The sequence below is a fragment of the Amblyomma mixtum genome, chromosome 10, assembly GCF_055824585.1.
Source record: "Amblyomma mixtum isolate Tamu chromosome 10, ASM5582458v1, whole genome shotgun sequence".
Taxonomy (NCBI): Eukaryota; Metazoa; Arthropoda; class Arachnida; order Ixodida; family Ixodidae; genus Amblyomma; species Amblyomma mixtum.
This window is the reverse complement of record NC_143021.1, coordinates 22,687,484-22,704,282: the sequence shown is the minus strand read 5'-3', so window position 1 is coordinate 22,704,282 and position 16,799 is coordinate 22,687,484.

The following is a 16,799-nucleotide window of genomic DNA, read 5'->3' as shown; positions in this document are numbered from 1 at the left end:
TGGATGTGTGCATAGAAGAGAGAAATATAGATCAATATTTTTGTTTTAGTAGAAAGCACGCATCGTAGACAACGGACTCCATCGGTTTTTGGTGCAAGTTTATTTATTTATTTATTTACACATACCGCAGTCATGGAAATCAAGCAGGGGGCAACATTCAAAAAGCAAAAATAGTATCAAACACTACGCAAATCCAGCGTTCAGGCAACAAACAAAGGACACCAAACAGAGTGCAATGATATGGCTAAGTTTACACATACAGTAAAACACTTTTCAAAAGCAGCGGCATCATGAGCCGAATAGACATTGGCAGGCAGTGAGTTCCATGTTTTCAGAAGTGTGTATGCTTGGGCTTGTTGGTTCATATTTGAAAGGTAAAAACGTAGCGCAAAGAAACAAGGACACAGAAAGACAGACACAGAAAGACAAATTCTAAGCTTGTAAAAAGATCTATTGCTAACCTTTCATTTTTTAATTGTTTGAAGAAGTCGTGCCCGCACCTCATGCATGAAAGTTTTTCTCAGCAGTGTAAGAGGCTTGAGAATGCTGGATACCCTTCTCATGTCCTAGTGTCTGTGGCGGAAGGTGTTTTGAAGAAAGTTTGCAATGAAAAAGGCCAGGATAACCAAGAAGCCTTGAGTAAAAAAGGAAATGTTGCTGTCATTCCTTATTTTCATAAGCTTTCTCATAATCTCAAAAAAATAGCGCAACGTTCGGGAGCCAGAGTGGTTTTTTCGGCGCCTAAGAAGTTGAGTCATCTGTGTACGAAACATTTCAAAAAACTTACAAAGGGTGTTGGTTGTACGAAAAAACATAGGAAAAAGTTTGTCAATTGTATTGAAAATCTAATTTATCAGATTCCTCTTTCCTGTGGCAAGCAGTACGTAGGGCAAACCGGCAGATGCCTGAATGATAGGCTTCGAGAGCATGGGCGTAACGTAGATGATATGCGTGGAAAAGGGTTGTCAGCCCACTGCCGTGGGTGCCACTGCATACCGCTTCTTGAACAATGCATGGCTTTAAAAGTGCACAATAACCGGTTGACACGAGAAATTATAGAAGCAGAATGGATATCACTTTTGAAAGATGATTGTGTTAGCAACCCCTCTGTTTCATTGCTGGCAAAAGAGCTCGCATATCTGGCTGATACGCTTTGCTAGCGCATGGTTTGATGGCGTGATTGTCTCTATGTCGAAATAAAACCACCTTTCCTTTCTGAAATAAGCCATTGTTGGAAGTTAGCGCCTTGTGTTGCCTGTCTTTCTGTGTCCTTGTTTCTTTGCGCTACGTTTTTACCTTCCATGCTGTTGTTGTTCGGGGAAAAAATGAGTTTTTACCATATTTGTGCGTGCAAAGTATGGGGTAAGGTTATGGTTGTGGCTATTGTGTGTCTGCCGTGTAGAATGGGAGGATATATAGGGAGCAGTATTAATATTAAATTGACTAGAGTAAATTGAGTACAGGCATTTAAGCCTTGCAAGCGATCTCCTTCTTTCTAAAGTGGATATGTTATTCGTAGACATCAGAACGGATGGCGAGATAGAGCTATAGGAAGCGTTAAAAATGAAACGGACGGCTTTTCTTTGGATCATTTCAAGTTTCTTTTTATCTTTTTTTAAGAACGGATCCCATATGACAGAAGCATACTCAAGTTTCGGACGAATTATTGTGTTTAAGGCAAGTTGTTTAAGTTCAGACGGAGAGTGTTTAAATTTGTGTCTTAGAAGGCCAAGATTTCTTGACGCAGACGAGCAATTGTTTTTAATGTGGCTGGACCATGATAGGCGATTCGTAATGGTGACTCCAAGATATTTGTATTCGCTCACCTGTAGCAGCGGAAGATTGTTTATTGCGTAATTAAAACTGTACGGCGCTTTCTTATTAGTAACCTGAAGAAGAACCGATTTGTCGCTATTTATTTTCATGGAGCAAAGGGTGCACCACTCTAGGACACTATCCAGATTTGACTGCAGTCATCCTTGGTCGGTAGTGCTCCTAATTTTTTTTAAAAGAATGCAGTCATCTGCGAATAGTTTAATATTGACTTCGGACGTATTTACGGAATTAACCGAATCATTGATATAAATAAGGAATAAAAGAGGCTCAAGTACGCTGCCTTGAGGCACACCAGAGGTAACGGGTAAAATACGTGAATAAGATTTTTTAACATAAACGAGCTGTTTTCTGTGGGAAAGATAGGTTTTAATCCATTCGACAAATGCGGTTGAAAGGCCAAGATGCTGAAGTTTAAAGATGAGCTTATTGTGCATGACGCGATCAAACACCTCGCTGAAATCTAAAAAAATGACGTCAACCTGTCCAGCATTGTCTGTCGATGAAGCGAGTTCATAAACTGTAGTGACGAGCTGAGTAACCGTAGATAAGCATCTTCTAAAACCATGTTGAAAGGGAGACAGGATGTTATTTTTTTCCAGAAATTACATAAGATATTTAGATATAACATGCTCCATAAGCTTGCAGGTGCCTGAAGTTAGAGATATGGGACGGTAATTTTTAGCCTTCAAACGATCACCTTTCTTAAAAATTGGAACAACGCGAGCTAAGCGGCAGTCGTCAGGGACAACATAATGAAAGTTCGAAGAGGCCAGTTAAAATGTGAGCTAATGGTTCGGAATAACGACGCAGAAACTCATTAGGGATATCATCAGGCCCCACTGCCGATTTCGTTTTTAGGTTTAACAGCACGTTTAGTACGACCTCATAGGTTATAAAGTCACCTGATATATCAAATTCGGATTCCTGAAGTTCTAAATCTGGATCACTCGAGGCAAAGACAGAATGAAAGAGACTATTGAAGTGATTTGCAATATCCACAGGAATTTCCGAGACCATGCCGTCAATAGATAGCTGATTTACCTCATATTTAGAATCACGTAGGTAACGCCAAAACTTGTCAGGGCTCTCTCTTAAGAAGTTGGACAGTGCCTGCGAAAAATAATAATTTTTTTTTTGCTTCGGAAAGCTTAGAAGCTAGCTGAGTTTTCAGCGTGCGAAAACAGGTAGTTTTATGACCGCATCGTTTAGCGCGTTTAGTTTTGAAATTGAATTTTTTTTTTCTTTTCAACAGAAAGAGGGAGCCGGGACAAATAGCCAATTGGCCTGGCGAGGTCCCGGCACATGAAGCAGGGGCAGCGGTGCGCAGCACATGCCATAGATATACAAGCGTGCTAACTTCACGGCAACAAAATGCAAAGAGTTGGTGACATTATGTACACAAAACGAGATGGAGAAGCTGTATAGAGAAATAAAGCTGTATTAGAAAGTGTGGCCACGGTATATAACACACAGGTGATATAATCTATGTATATATAAATGCAATGGCACAACAAAAATGCAAGTAAAGTCTGCAAAATGCAAAATGTCTGCATGCATTACAGACAACGTCAATAGAACACAAGATACGCAATAATTACACAAAATAGGTGCACAGGCACTGCACGGAAAACATAAAGCATGTAAACATTGAATATTTACCAAAGACTAAAAGCGTAATAATTTAATAAAGTTTTTTTCTTATTTATCACACACTGCGGACAAAATATGGTCCAAGCAGGAGAGGCACAGTACAAAACACGCAAAACTTCGACCTTAAAAAGAAAAAGAAAGAACAGACATAACGACTAAAGAAGTACTAAAAAAAAGACGACCAACACTTATATGACGCTAAATAGGCACAAGAGGAAAGAAGCAACACGCAATGTCAACAACATAGCGTGTTACAGGCAGCGCCAACCGACGGTTGAAATTACTCAGGGGAGGAAAGCAAAGGAAAAACTTGAGGCAGTGTGTTCCAATCATTAATCGTATTCGGAAAAAAAAAGAATACTTATAGGCATTCGTGCGGGCAAAACTGGGTTCGATGTAGCGTTTATGCTTATGACGAGAATTCTTAGAAGTCTGTTTATTTCTGTAATCCTGGGGTTCTATGCCTAGCTTTGAAAAATACAAACGACCAAGAAATTTAATTCGAGCCATTTTTCTCCGTTCTCTTAAGCTTTCAAGCTTAGCTTCAAGCAGCAGAGCAGATGGAGAGTCCCGGCGTTTATAACGGTTATACGAGGGGGGACCCAAAAGAAACCGAACTGAGAGCGCCCTGCCATTCGTAGACGTAGTAGAGAGTTCTACCGCTAGATGGGGTTAGTGGAGACCTTCACGAAATAGCTGTGCAGACGACATAAATTTGTAGGCAAACATTTGAGCGTAGTGTTGTGTTTCGCTTGCAGCTATTTTGTTCCGCCTGCGAAATCTTTATGGCGAATTTAAAAGAACAGAGAGTGTGTTTGAAGTTTTGTTTCCTGCTTGAAAAATCGGCAACGGAAGATTACCAAATGTTGCAGCAGGCTTTTAAAGAGTATGCTATGAGCCGCACACAAGTTTTCGAGTGGTTTGGGCGCTTCAAACGCGGTGAGAGGAGTGTCGAAGACCATGCTCGTTCTGGGCGTCCTTCAACGTCGCGAAACGATGAAAACGTTGAAAAAAGCCGTCAAAAAATGAACAAAGATCGTCGTTTCACGATAGACCAAATTTCAGAAGAGATAGGGGTGAGTTGGAGCTGTTGTCAGCGAATTTTGACTGAGCAGTTGCAAATGAGACGTGTTTCCGCTAAATTTCTTCCTCGTATTCTCACACAGGATCAAAAGAACATTCGATTAAATTTGAGTAGGGATTTAAAAAAAGAGATTGGAAGTGATCCAAACTTCTTGACCAAAGTCATTACAGGTGATGAGAGTCGGTGTTAGGGGTATGACCCAGAAACTAAGCAAGCGCCAAGCCAGTGGAAGTCTCCCAACTCTCCGAGACCAAAAAAAAAAGCAAGGCAGTTGAAGTCGAATGTGAAGACAATGATCATTGTCTTTTGTGATGTTCGTGTCATTGTGCACCAAGAATTTGTTCGCCCTGGCCAGACTGTCAACCAGCACTTTTATTTGGAAGTTTTAAGACGTCTGCGAGAGGGTGTGCGGAGGAAACGCAAGGAACGTTGGCGATCATGTGACTGGTTCCTTCATCACGACAACGCCCCCGCACACACGGCCTTACGAGTGACCCACTATTTGGCCTCTCGGGGATGGACTGTCGTTCCCCACCCTCCATATTCACCAGACCTAGCCCCGTGCCACTTTTTCTCTTGCCGAGAATGAAGAAAAGTCTAAAAGGGAAGCGTTTTGGTGATGTGGAGGCCGTACAAACAGCTTCGCAAAGGGCACTGCACGATATCAAAATTGAAGAGTTCCAGAGATGCTTCAAAGAGTGGGAAAAAAGACTTGACAAGTGCATCGCATTTCATGGAGAGTACTTTGAAGGTGACTGAAGGAATTTTGCGCAAGAGTTAATAAATAAAGTTTTTATACAAAAAATCCGGTTTCTTTTGGGTCCCCCCTCGTATATAAGGCGCGCGGCTAGCCTCTGAATTTTTTCAATTTTTTGTATATCTACCGTTGTGTGAGGGTCCCACACAATACTGGCGTACTCCAACGAAGGTCTTACAAGCGCTTTGTATGCCTTGCTTCTCAGTTCACTTGATGATCTTCCTAATTTGTGTTTTAAGAAGCCTAAATTTTTTACGAGCTGAAGAGCATATGTTATTGATGTGCGCCGTCCATTTAAGTCTGTTTGTAATTGTAACGCCTAAATACTTATATTCCACTACTTGTTTTATCATATTGCCGCCCATGTTATAAGAAAATTCGTTTTTTCTTTTATTAGTAACACACATATGCACTGTGTTTTCAATGTTGATTATCATATCCCATCTGCTAGGAATTTTAGATTCGCGTTCAGCTCCAGTTGATCCGTAACAAAATTTATGGTTTTAAAAATGGCGCAGTCGTCTGCAAACAGTTTAACTGACACAGTCGTCCTGACAGAGTCGACCAAATCATTAATATATATATTAAATAAGACTGGTCCTATTACAGATCCTTGGGGTACTCCCGAGTAGACATCTAAATTGTCAGAACAAGAGCCGTCTATGTCTACATATTGTTTTCTGTTACTCAAGTACAATATAACCCAATTGATTATTTTGAAAGGTATACCAATTGTTTTCATCTTCAGGATTAATTTATTATGAGGCACCCTATCAAATGCTTTGGAGAAGTCCCAAATTATTATGTCTACCTGGCCATTCATGTCTAGAACTTTAGCGATTTCGTTGATAGTTGCTATTAATTGCGTGTTGGTAGAAAAGCCGTGCCTGAACCAATGTTACGCTTTATTTAGGATTTTGTTAGTATCTAAGAAGGTATTGAGATATTTCACAATAACGTGCTCGAACATCTTACAAGAAATACATGTAAGTGAAATAGGTCGGTAGTTAGAAATTTCCGCCAGGCTACCTTTCTTGAAAACCGGAACAACACGAGCCAGGAGCCAATCAGTTGGTACTTTACCAGACTTTATGACTTATCAAATATTATTTGAAGAAATTTACCTATCAGCTGTGCGTATCTTTTAAGAAAAATGGCTGGAATTTTATCTGGACCTGTCGATTTATTTGCGTCTAGCCGTAAGACTAGGTCAACTACACCCTCCAAAGTTATGGACAGGGTGTCTGATCCATCCGTTGCTGCTGTGAGATCACAACCATTGCCCGGCTTCGAAAACACGCTTTGAAAGTGAGAGTTAAACATTTCAGCTATTTGCCTGGAGTCTGTAACGACATTGTCGCCTGCCACTATCTGCTCGATTGGTCGAAGACTTTTCTTCCCTAGGAACTGCCAGAATTTTCGTGGGCTGTCTGAAGCAAAACGGCTGAAAGTTTCAGGGAAATAACGTTCCCGAGACTCTCGCAAATTATCTGTGAGTATAGTTTTTAGTTCTGTAACCACCTCGTCGTCAGCTCGCTTTAATTTCCTACGGCGCTTCAACCTACGTTTTATCTGCAGCAGATCTCTACTTATCCAAGGATTCACTCGACCAACCTTTTTCACCTTTCATGGTCCCTCCGGCACGCATATCTCACCGCACTCTCCATCAACTCCAGATCAGCCGTCCACGTGCACGCACAGTCACCTTCGCAGCTTCATTTTTTCACGCACCGCCGCGGACTGGAATGGCCTTCCCGCTGACATTGCAACAATAACCTGTCCCGCGAACTTTGCACGCAGAGCTAACAGCTTTTTGTCATCATCATAACGCATGATTACTTTGTCTCCCCAAACGTTGTACCCACCCCTTATGTAATGCCCCTGAAAAGGGGTTTTTAAGGAAATAAAGTTGATTGATTAATAAAGTTTTCTATACAGTAGTGACACCAAGATTTTAACTTAGTCCATAATGTGTCAACATCACCGTCAGTGAAGAAGAAAAGGCATTCCTCTAAATAATGAGCAATATGAACATCATCTGCAGCAGAATAGTTTTTAACAACCACAGGCTTCGGTTTACAGGAACTCGCCCTTCGAGGAAAAGCACAGGTGAAGTAAATAAGTTTACGGTGGGAAATGCCATCGTGAACCTCCGTTACGCGTTCCTGAATATGGTTAGAACGAAACAAAAGGTCTAAAATTGAGGAAGCAGAATCTGTTACACGCGTTGGAAAAAATACTGTTTGATTAAGGTTAAATGCAGGCAACATGTCAAACAACACTTCGGAACTATGGACGTCAACACGGCCGCCTTCATTTCCAGCCAGTTAATACTGGGAAGGTTAAAATCTCCAGCAATTATTATGTTTTGATCGCGGCACTTCTCTAAGTGACGGTAGAGTTTTGACAAGAATTCTGGCGTGGAACCAGGTGACCTTTAAACACCAGCAATAATGACACTGCTGCCACTAAATTCAATATTCATTAAAACTTCCTGTTGGGCGAGTTGGTAGTTCATGTTGAATTAGAAATATTATAGCGCAAAGACACGGACAAACGAGAGAGGAAACACACACACAAGCGCTAACTGTCAACTGAATTTATTCGGTGAAAGCCACACCTTTTATAGGCCGAAGGATCGTGAAAAAAAAACAAGGGTTGAGTCAGAGCCATCAAATCGCGAGCGCATGCGCGGGTAGACAAGGGCATCACACTTCGGTTTATCTTCCATCTAAGTGTTTATTGTGTTTATTTATATGTGTGTTTATTTATAACGAAATAAAAACAAATTACATTAATTTTTTTAACACGTACCTAAACAGATCTACTGGTTACAGCTTGCGTCAGACTTCTGTTGTGGTAAATAGGCCTCGTACTAACTACGGAACGCAATCAATTGAGCACCAGATCATGTTGATGTGTAATTCTCATCCGTTTGTAATAGATGCAGCTAAAAATAGTTCCACGCACAGCGGTTTTAAACGCATCTGTTCGTCTTTCTTTTTGTCTAACGTTGTGTCCTAACAAAATGCTTACTTCTGGTTCCGTTTGATGTAACCCTGCTGAGGGGGAGTTCTGTGGTGCGGTGGCCTCATAGATTGTTCATAGTAGGATGTCGTGCGGTCTGTGTGGCATATCGTGCGGTCTGTATATGCCATACAATTCGTATGATATGTCGTGCGGATGGAGTGGTGTGTCGTGCAGATTGTGTGGCGTTCTGTGGTGGATGGTCTGTGGGGTTGTTGCGTCGTAGGGCTTTTTTTTTCAGCAGGGAATGCTGTATCGGTTCGAACAACCCTAATGTATTGCATTACTGTACCATTTTTGTATATGATTTAGTGTGTATTATTATTTTATTATCTGTATATATTTACAAGAACTGTTTATGATGCGTCTGTTTTGTAAGCGATGGCAAAGACAGCCTTTTGTTGTTGTATAATGCAATACCGCTCCTGCTGCTCTACCCAGGCGAGGACAAGACCCAGTCAGGAGGTTTAGCACCTCCTTTTGTCTTGCCTCGTGGGCAATACCTGTATGTGCCCGAAGGAGAAATAAACAAAAGTAGCTGCATTAAAATAGTCAATCTCACCCTGGCACAGAGAACAGCGAACCTTCTTTATATCTGTTCCAGGCTGAGATTGACTATTTTAATGCAGCTACTTAGATGGAAGATAAACCGAAGTGTGATGCCCTTGTCTACCCGCGCATGCGCTCGCGATTTGATGGCTCTGACTCAACCCTTGTTTTTTTTTTCTTTTTTTTTTCACGATCCTTCGGCCCATAAAAGGTGTGACTTTCACCGAATAAATTCAGTTGACAGTTAGCGCTTGTGTGTGTGTTTCCTCTCTCTTTTGTCCGTGTCTTTGTTTGCGCTATAATATTTCTAAAACTAAATTCAAATTTGCACAAAACGCTTTCATGATCTTTATCAACTGCAGGCAGCGAAAAAGATAAAAGTCCACATTTTACAAGAATTGCAACACTGACACCTCTAGCTTCACGATCTTTCCGATAACAAACATATGAAGGTGGAAATGTGCAACTATCTGGGATATCAGCGTGAAGCCACGTTTCTGTGATGATGGCTATGTGAGGATAATATGATAGCAAAATGCATTCGAGCTGTTATGGTTTATTGCGCACACTTTGCGCATTCAAACAAACAATACGTAGAAGTTTCCGCGAAGGCTCTTGCTTTGTGTAGGAGCGTCATTTATCTGTTGTGTTCTTCGTACGAAGTAAGACTTCGCAGTTCCTGTTATTGTCCCGCATATAGAGATCGTCGTTCAGAAACAACTTGTCATGAACCAGTTTCATTTTGTCATTTGGACGGCTATCAACTAGTCCGGACTGCCACAGTTTCTTATCTGAACGGTTTCCTGCGAATAGTCATCGGAAATTGATGTGTCGGTACCCTTGAGTTTCGAACAGTTCTTAAACAGGGAAATCTTTTCATTGTGATAGTACAGACGTACGATCACAGGTCTTATCTTGCTCTTTCCTGGCCTACCGATCCTATGAATACGTTCCACTGAACTAACATTAACGGCAAGCTTTTCCTTGAAGACCTGGTGAACTACTTTAATTTGAAGATCCTGTCTACTTTCGTCGGGGTTTTCCTTGATACCGAAAACTAAAAGGTTATTTCTTCGAGCTCGATCTTCGAAGTCGACAAGCCGTTTGTTTTGATCCAAAAACGCTTCTTGAAGATGCTGGACCGTTTCTTCTAGCTATTGTATTTTCATCTCGTTTGCTTTAGTTAACTCCTAAACCTCATCTAATTTTGTAAGCTTCTTAATCATTTCCGAAAGTGTAGCATCACGTGTGGTGCCGGCGTCTTTGATCTCTTGAAGTTCAGCTAGAATGTCATTTAGTCTCTCTGTAACGGCGGAACCAGGGCCAGGGTTGCATTCAACATCACCACAAAGCAGGATTAGGAGAACATCAATCAATCAATCAATGAGCATTTATTTCACCAACAGAGTATACAGGTGGTGAAAAAGGGCAGCGGAGAAAAAGCTGCAAGTTTTACAGCTTGACAAAAGCCCCGTCCGCCCCTCGAGCAGTGACAGGCTATAGTACATGTAAAAAATAAAAAAGATACCTACATGCGCGTACACTGATAAGAAAAGAAAAAAATGTAATCGATGCTGGTCAAGGGTGATAAAGACAGTAATATTACTCAGATTTGTCATTTATGATAACTTATATGTTTTAACAGAAAACTGTGTAGTAATAGGACATGGTTATCAAAGATGAAAATCTTAAAAGGCAGATGCATGTCATACACAAGAGACACAGAAAAACATGATTGCCCTCAGAATTGATTTTTTTCATTCCTGTCTAGTGAGATGTGATGCATAATAGCTACAAGAATAATTCTGTTAGGCGTCGATTATTTAGTGTCAGTACATCGATACCTACTTGATAATAGTAGTTGATCAGTTTAGGTAGAGTACAACGTGAAAATGGTATTTGCCATGGAGGTTGCTGTCTATATGGGTACACGTAATGAGGTTGTACACGTACACGTTTGAGGTTGGCATTTGATAAAAATGAGTCCAGTTTTCCAAGGATTGCACTTTTATAACATCTTAGTAGTTTGTTATTATACAAGTCTGCCACTTTAAGTATTTTGAGTGTCTGAAAAGATCATTCTGTATGTTCAAGAAAATGAGCATTTTGTATCGCTCGAACTGCTTTCTTTTGTAAGATTGTCAATTTATGCATGTTTTGGGACGTCGTATTGCCCCAAACTGATACACAGCAGCAGAGATGCGAATGGAAAAGAGAATGGTATATGAGTTTTTTTATGGCGACAGGAAGTGAATGCCGGGTTCTGTTAAGCACGCCAACTGATTTGCGCATTTTTGTACACATAGCGTTAATATGTTCATTCCAGGACATGTTTTCTGAGAAAATTACTCCTAATGTTTTAACGTGTTTTTCAACTGTGATTGAGTAGGGGCCTAATATAATGTTTCCAGTCAATTTTGCTCGAGACCCTGCTGCACGAAAAAGAACACATTTTGTTTTCGATTCATTTAGAACTAGGCTATTCTGTACAGACCAATCTTGAAGGCTACAACACACAGAGCTCGCCTGTCTTAAAATGCTTCCCAAATCATACCCTTCCACGTATATGGTGCAGTCTGCATAAATGAAGAACTTACAGGCATTACTGATTGCTACAATGTCATTGATGTAATAAAGAAAAAGTACCGGACCAAGGATGCTACCCTGCGGCACACCAGATTTTATCGGTCGGTTACGCGATTTCTCTTCATGTATTTGGACAAACTGGCTGCGTCTGCTTAAGTAAGACTTAATTAAGTTTAATGGCGTCCCATGGAAACCATAGGACTCGAGTTTACAGAGAAGTAATTTATGATTTACGCAATCAAAAGCCTTGCTGAAATCTAAAAAAATACCTAGCGTCATGAGTCTTTTTTCAAAATTTTCTAGGATCATATCTTTTTGTAGCAAGAGAGCAATTTCAGTAGAGCGTTTTTTCCTAAATCCATACTGACAGTCAGTAATTAGGTCATGTTTTTGTGAAAAACTCTCTATACGGGCATTAATAATTTTTTCCAGTCCTTTCGAAAATATGGACAATATGGATATTGGGCGATAGTTTGTTAGGCTATTTTTATCGCCTCCTTTATGAATAACGACGACCTTTGCTATCTGCATCTGTTCCGGAAAGACGCCAGTGGAGAGGGCAGCGTTGAAAATATGTGTTAATACAGGTGAGATTAAATCGATCACATATTTCACTGGCCCAATTTCTATGCCATCTGCGTCTCGGCAATGGCTGTTTTTAAAGCCATTAAAAATTGTACAGACTTCATGGATAGAAGTGGGTGCGAAGAATATTGATTGTGGAACAACTGGAATGCTTGAAATAGTATCGAAGTGACTGTTTCTGTTTCCTAATTCAACAAAAAAGTAATTGAATCTATCTGCCAGTTTAACCCCATTTATTGTTTCGCCATCGATAGTCAGACTGTCCACATCTCTGCCACCAGATTTTCTATTCAGCATTTCGTTTAACTTCCGCTACATGATATCACTTCTTCTTATGCTATCCTTATTGAAAATGCGATGATAGTACTCACTCTTAGCTTTCTGTTTCTTCTTGTTTATTTTATTTCGAAGTGTTTTAAAGTCCTTCCATTTCTTTGGGTCACGGGTTTGTAGGAATGACTGGTACATTTTATTTTTTATTTTAATTTGTTTAATAAGGTGCCTTAATATCCACGGTTTGCGTGATTTCTTATACCTTCGATGCGTTTGAATAGGGAAGGACTGACAGTATATTATTTTTAACTTAGCTAGAAAATTTTCGTATGCCTCATTTGCATCACTGCCAGCCATAACTCCGCTCCAATTTGTTTCCGCTACTTCTTTTCTGAAACTTTCTAGCGTATTAGGTGTTATCAGACGATACCTATAATTTTCTTTTTCACTAGGCAGGGGCACAAGATGCTGTTTCACGAATAAAAATATGGGCAAATGATCGCTGATATCAGAGCTTATCGTACCAGATACTGTATCCTTGGTGGACACATTTGTGATAAATGTGTCGAGCAATGATGACGTCAATGCGGTAATACGCGTGTGGGAGGTGACAGTACTAAAAAAACCATTAGACTCAAGTATAGATGAGAAGGTTGTGGAAGGTGTTGAGCCTCTCAAGAGGTCTATGTTGAAATCTCCGCCAATTGTGAGGTTATATCCAGCATCATTTGCGAATGAACGAAAACCATCAGTGAAGTCAAAAAAAGCTGAAAGATTTCCACGGGGAGGACGATAAACAACTGCAAATAAGTTGTTGCGTTCTTTGACACACACCACTTCGTAATTTTCTGTTATAACACTGTAATCGTCAACTACTGCACAGCCTGGTATAAGTGTTTGAATTGAGATACCGCCATCTCTTCTCTGACGGTTTAGACAGAAATGATCGTAGCCGGGAAATATAAGGTATTCTGAGTCATTTTCGTACCAGGTTTCAGTCAGCATAATGATATTGAAGTCAAAGTTGCATGATTCTATTAATAAAGATATGTCATCTCGTTTTGATTGAACTGAACGCGCATTTAAATGCAGCAAGCTTAAGCATTTAGCTGTTTGTGGACTGATTGCGTTAGTAATATCTTGAGGCAAAATACAGTTTCCAGACATGTCACACGCAGACCGGTACTCTGAATACAAAGACTAAGAAACACTCGGTCTACGCCGAATCAACGGCGCTGATTTTGCTGAGGTGACTTTCTCTGTTGATGGGAATGATAGGCGAAGTTTCAGTCTGGCGCGCAAAAATGCTACCATTCCTCACCCACACGAATTTCCAGTTGTGCTCGCGTTTCCGTGCGATAGCCCTTCCAAGAAGCCGCTTCATTTGAGGGCAGAGGTGCTCGTTCACGAAAATAAGCGACTCATTTTTCATGTCAAGCACAAAATCGGTTACTCGTTTCTTACGAGCCTTTTCGAGAACTTCGTCCCGTTTTTCGCGGCGCTGGAATTGCACTATTATGTTAGCTAAGTTGGTTTCTTTGGTTGGCACCCTGTGACAAACGTCCACGTCGTCGGACGATATGCTTTCACCGATAGCGTCCCCGATTTTCTGAAGCATGTCGACAAGGTTCTCGTTTGGTGTTTGCGGGATACCTTTTATCTCAACATTTCGATTTCGTGAATATTGCTCTGACTTCAGAAGGCTGGTCTTACACTCAATCAAATCTTTTTCAAGGGCAATAATTTTGTGTTGAAGTGTTTCATTCTCTTTTTTCAGTTCATTGTTTTCACTAAGAGCAGATTTAAGACGAGAGTTGGCTTCATCGAGACTACTGCTGATGAAATAAATTCATGCTCGTTTTGATTTCCTCTAGTTCCGCACGCACGTTTCTTTCTTGTGACCGTATGCTCCGTTCGAGTGATTCTTTAAACGCTTTCCAATCAGACTTCATTTCCTCCTTGAAATCATTCAGCTACTTAAACATTTCTTTAGCCATAACACTAGTCACCAGGCAGCAGCGACAGCAATATCAGACGTACTTAATCGTACGGTAATACAAAAATTTACTAACCTGCAAGGTGCAGGAAGAATGGCTTAGTGTACAGCTCGTAGCGCTGTCACTGCTGCCAAGTGCCGTGCCACCGGGATGCTTCAGCTTTGTCTTCTTGGGTTGTCACGTGGCCCGCTTGCAAGCCACACGTAGGTGATCTGGAAGGGGGAAGCCCGCCCGATGATGCTGCGTAGTCCAGTGATGCTTGCGTAGTCCCGGTTGGCGGCAAAACTGCAAGGTGCAGGAAGAATGGCTTAGTGTACTGCTTGTAGCGCTGTCACTGCTGCCAAGTGCCGTGCCACCGGGATGCTTCAGCTTTGTCTTCTTGGGTTGTCACGTGGCCCACTTGCAAGCCACACGTAGGTGATCTGGAAGGGGGAAGCCCGCCCGATGATGCTGCGTAGACCAGTGATGCTTGCGTAGTCCCGGTTGGCGGCAAAACTGCAAGGTGCAGGAAGAATGGCTTAGTGTACTGCTCGTAGCGCTGTCACTGCTGCCAAGTGCCGTGCCACCGGGATGCTTCAGCTTTATGTCTTCTTGGGTTGTCACGTGGCCCACTTGCAAGCCACACGTAGGTGATCTGGAAGGGGGAAGCCCGCCCGATGATGCTGCGTAGACCAGTGATGCTTGTGTAGTCCCGGTTGGCAGCAAAACTGCAAGGTGCAGGAGGAATGGCTTAGCGTACTGCTCGTAGCGCTGTCACTGCTGCCAAGTGCCGTGCCACCGGGATGCTTCAGCTTTATGTCTCCTTGGGTTGTCACGTGGCCCACTTGCAAGGAACACGTAGGTGATCTGGAAGGGGGAAGCCCGTCCGATGATGCTGCGTAGACCAGTGATGCTTGTGTAGTCCCGGTTGGCGGCAAAACTGCAAGGTGCAGGAAGAATGGCTTAGTGTACTGCTCGTAGCGCTGTCACTGCTGCCAAGTGCCGTGCCACCGGGATGCTTCAGCTTTTTATCTTCTTGGGTTGTCACGTGGCCCACTTGCAAGCCACACGTAGGTGATCTGGAAGGGGGAAGCCCGCCCGATGATGCTGCGTAGTCCAGTGATGCTTGCGTAGTCCCGGTTGGCGGCAAAACTGCAAGGTGCAGGAAGAATGGCTTAGAGTACTGCTTGTAGCGCTGTCACTGCTGCCAAGTGCCGTGCCACCGGGATGCTTCAGCTTTATGTCTTCTTGGGTTGTCACGTGGCCCACTTGCAAGCCACACGTAGGTGATCTGGAAGGGGGAGGCCCGCCCGATGATGCTGCGTAGACCAGTGATGCTTGTGTAGTCCCGGTTGGCGGCAAAACTGCAATGTGCAGGAAGAATGGCTTAGTGTACTGCTTGTAGCGCTGTCACTGCTGCCAAGTGCCGTGCCACCGAGATGCTTCAGCTTTTTGTCTTCTTGGGTTGTCACGTCGCCCACTTGCAAGCCACACGTAGGTGATCTGGAAGGGGGAGGCCCGCCCGATGATGCTGCGTAGACCAGTGATGCTTGTGTAGTCCCGGTTGGCGGCAAAACTGCAAGGTGCAGGAAGAATGGCTTAGTGTACTGCTTGTAGCGCTGTCACTGCTGCCAAGTGCCGTGCCACCGGGATGCTTCAGCTTTTTGTCTTCTTGGGTTGTCACGTCGCCCACTTGCAAGCCACACGTAGATGATCTGGAAGGGGGAAGCCCGCCCGATGATGCTGCGTAGTGCAGTGATGCTTGCGTAGTCCCCGTTGGCGGCAAAACTGCAAGGCGCAGGAAGAATGGCTTAGTGTACTGCTCGTAGCGCTGTCACTGCTGCCAAGTGCCAACATACCAACAACCATAAGCGATCTGGAAACACCTCCGAGGGCACGGCAGCATAAAGATAGGGGAATTTGTAAGAACAGTAGGAAATAGATAATTTAACAAAACTTCTGTTTGGGCTAGATGGTGCATAGCTTATTTTGAAACGAATTCAAGCGCACAACAACATGCACACAAGAGAGGAAGACACAGGACAGGCGCTAACTTCATCTGATTTATTCGCAGGTAAGAGAGCAGATTACATTGTCACGTTGTAGTGACGGCAGTCCAGCGGTCAGGAAGACACCAGAAAGACTTTCAAACGAAGCTCTTTATTTGGGCTGACTTGCGCCGGCAAAAGAACTGAACACTCGGTAGCGGCGTAGAAAGAGAAGTTTATTTTTTTCTAATGTGAACAAAAATACCATGAAAAACTTCTGAACTCAATGCTCTTATCAGTCAAGCACATGCGCAGTGACGCAGCACTGAGCACGTCAGTAAGGCAGTAAGAAAGGCGACACTCGACCGCCGCGCAGGACGATGAAATATGTCGACCATTTGCGCAAGAACTCATCCTCACTCATTGACAGTGCGTCCACGCATGCTTGCTCAAAGAGGCGCGTGCGGAGGCGCTGCAACATTGGAAAC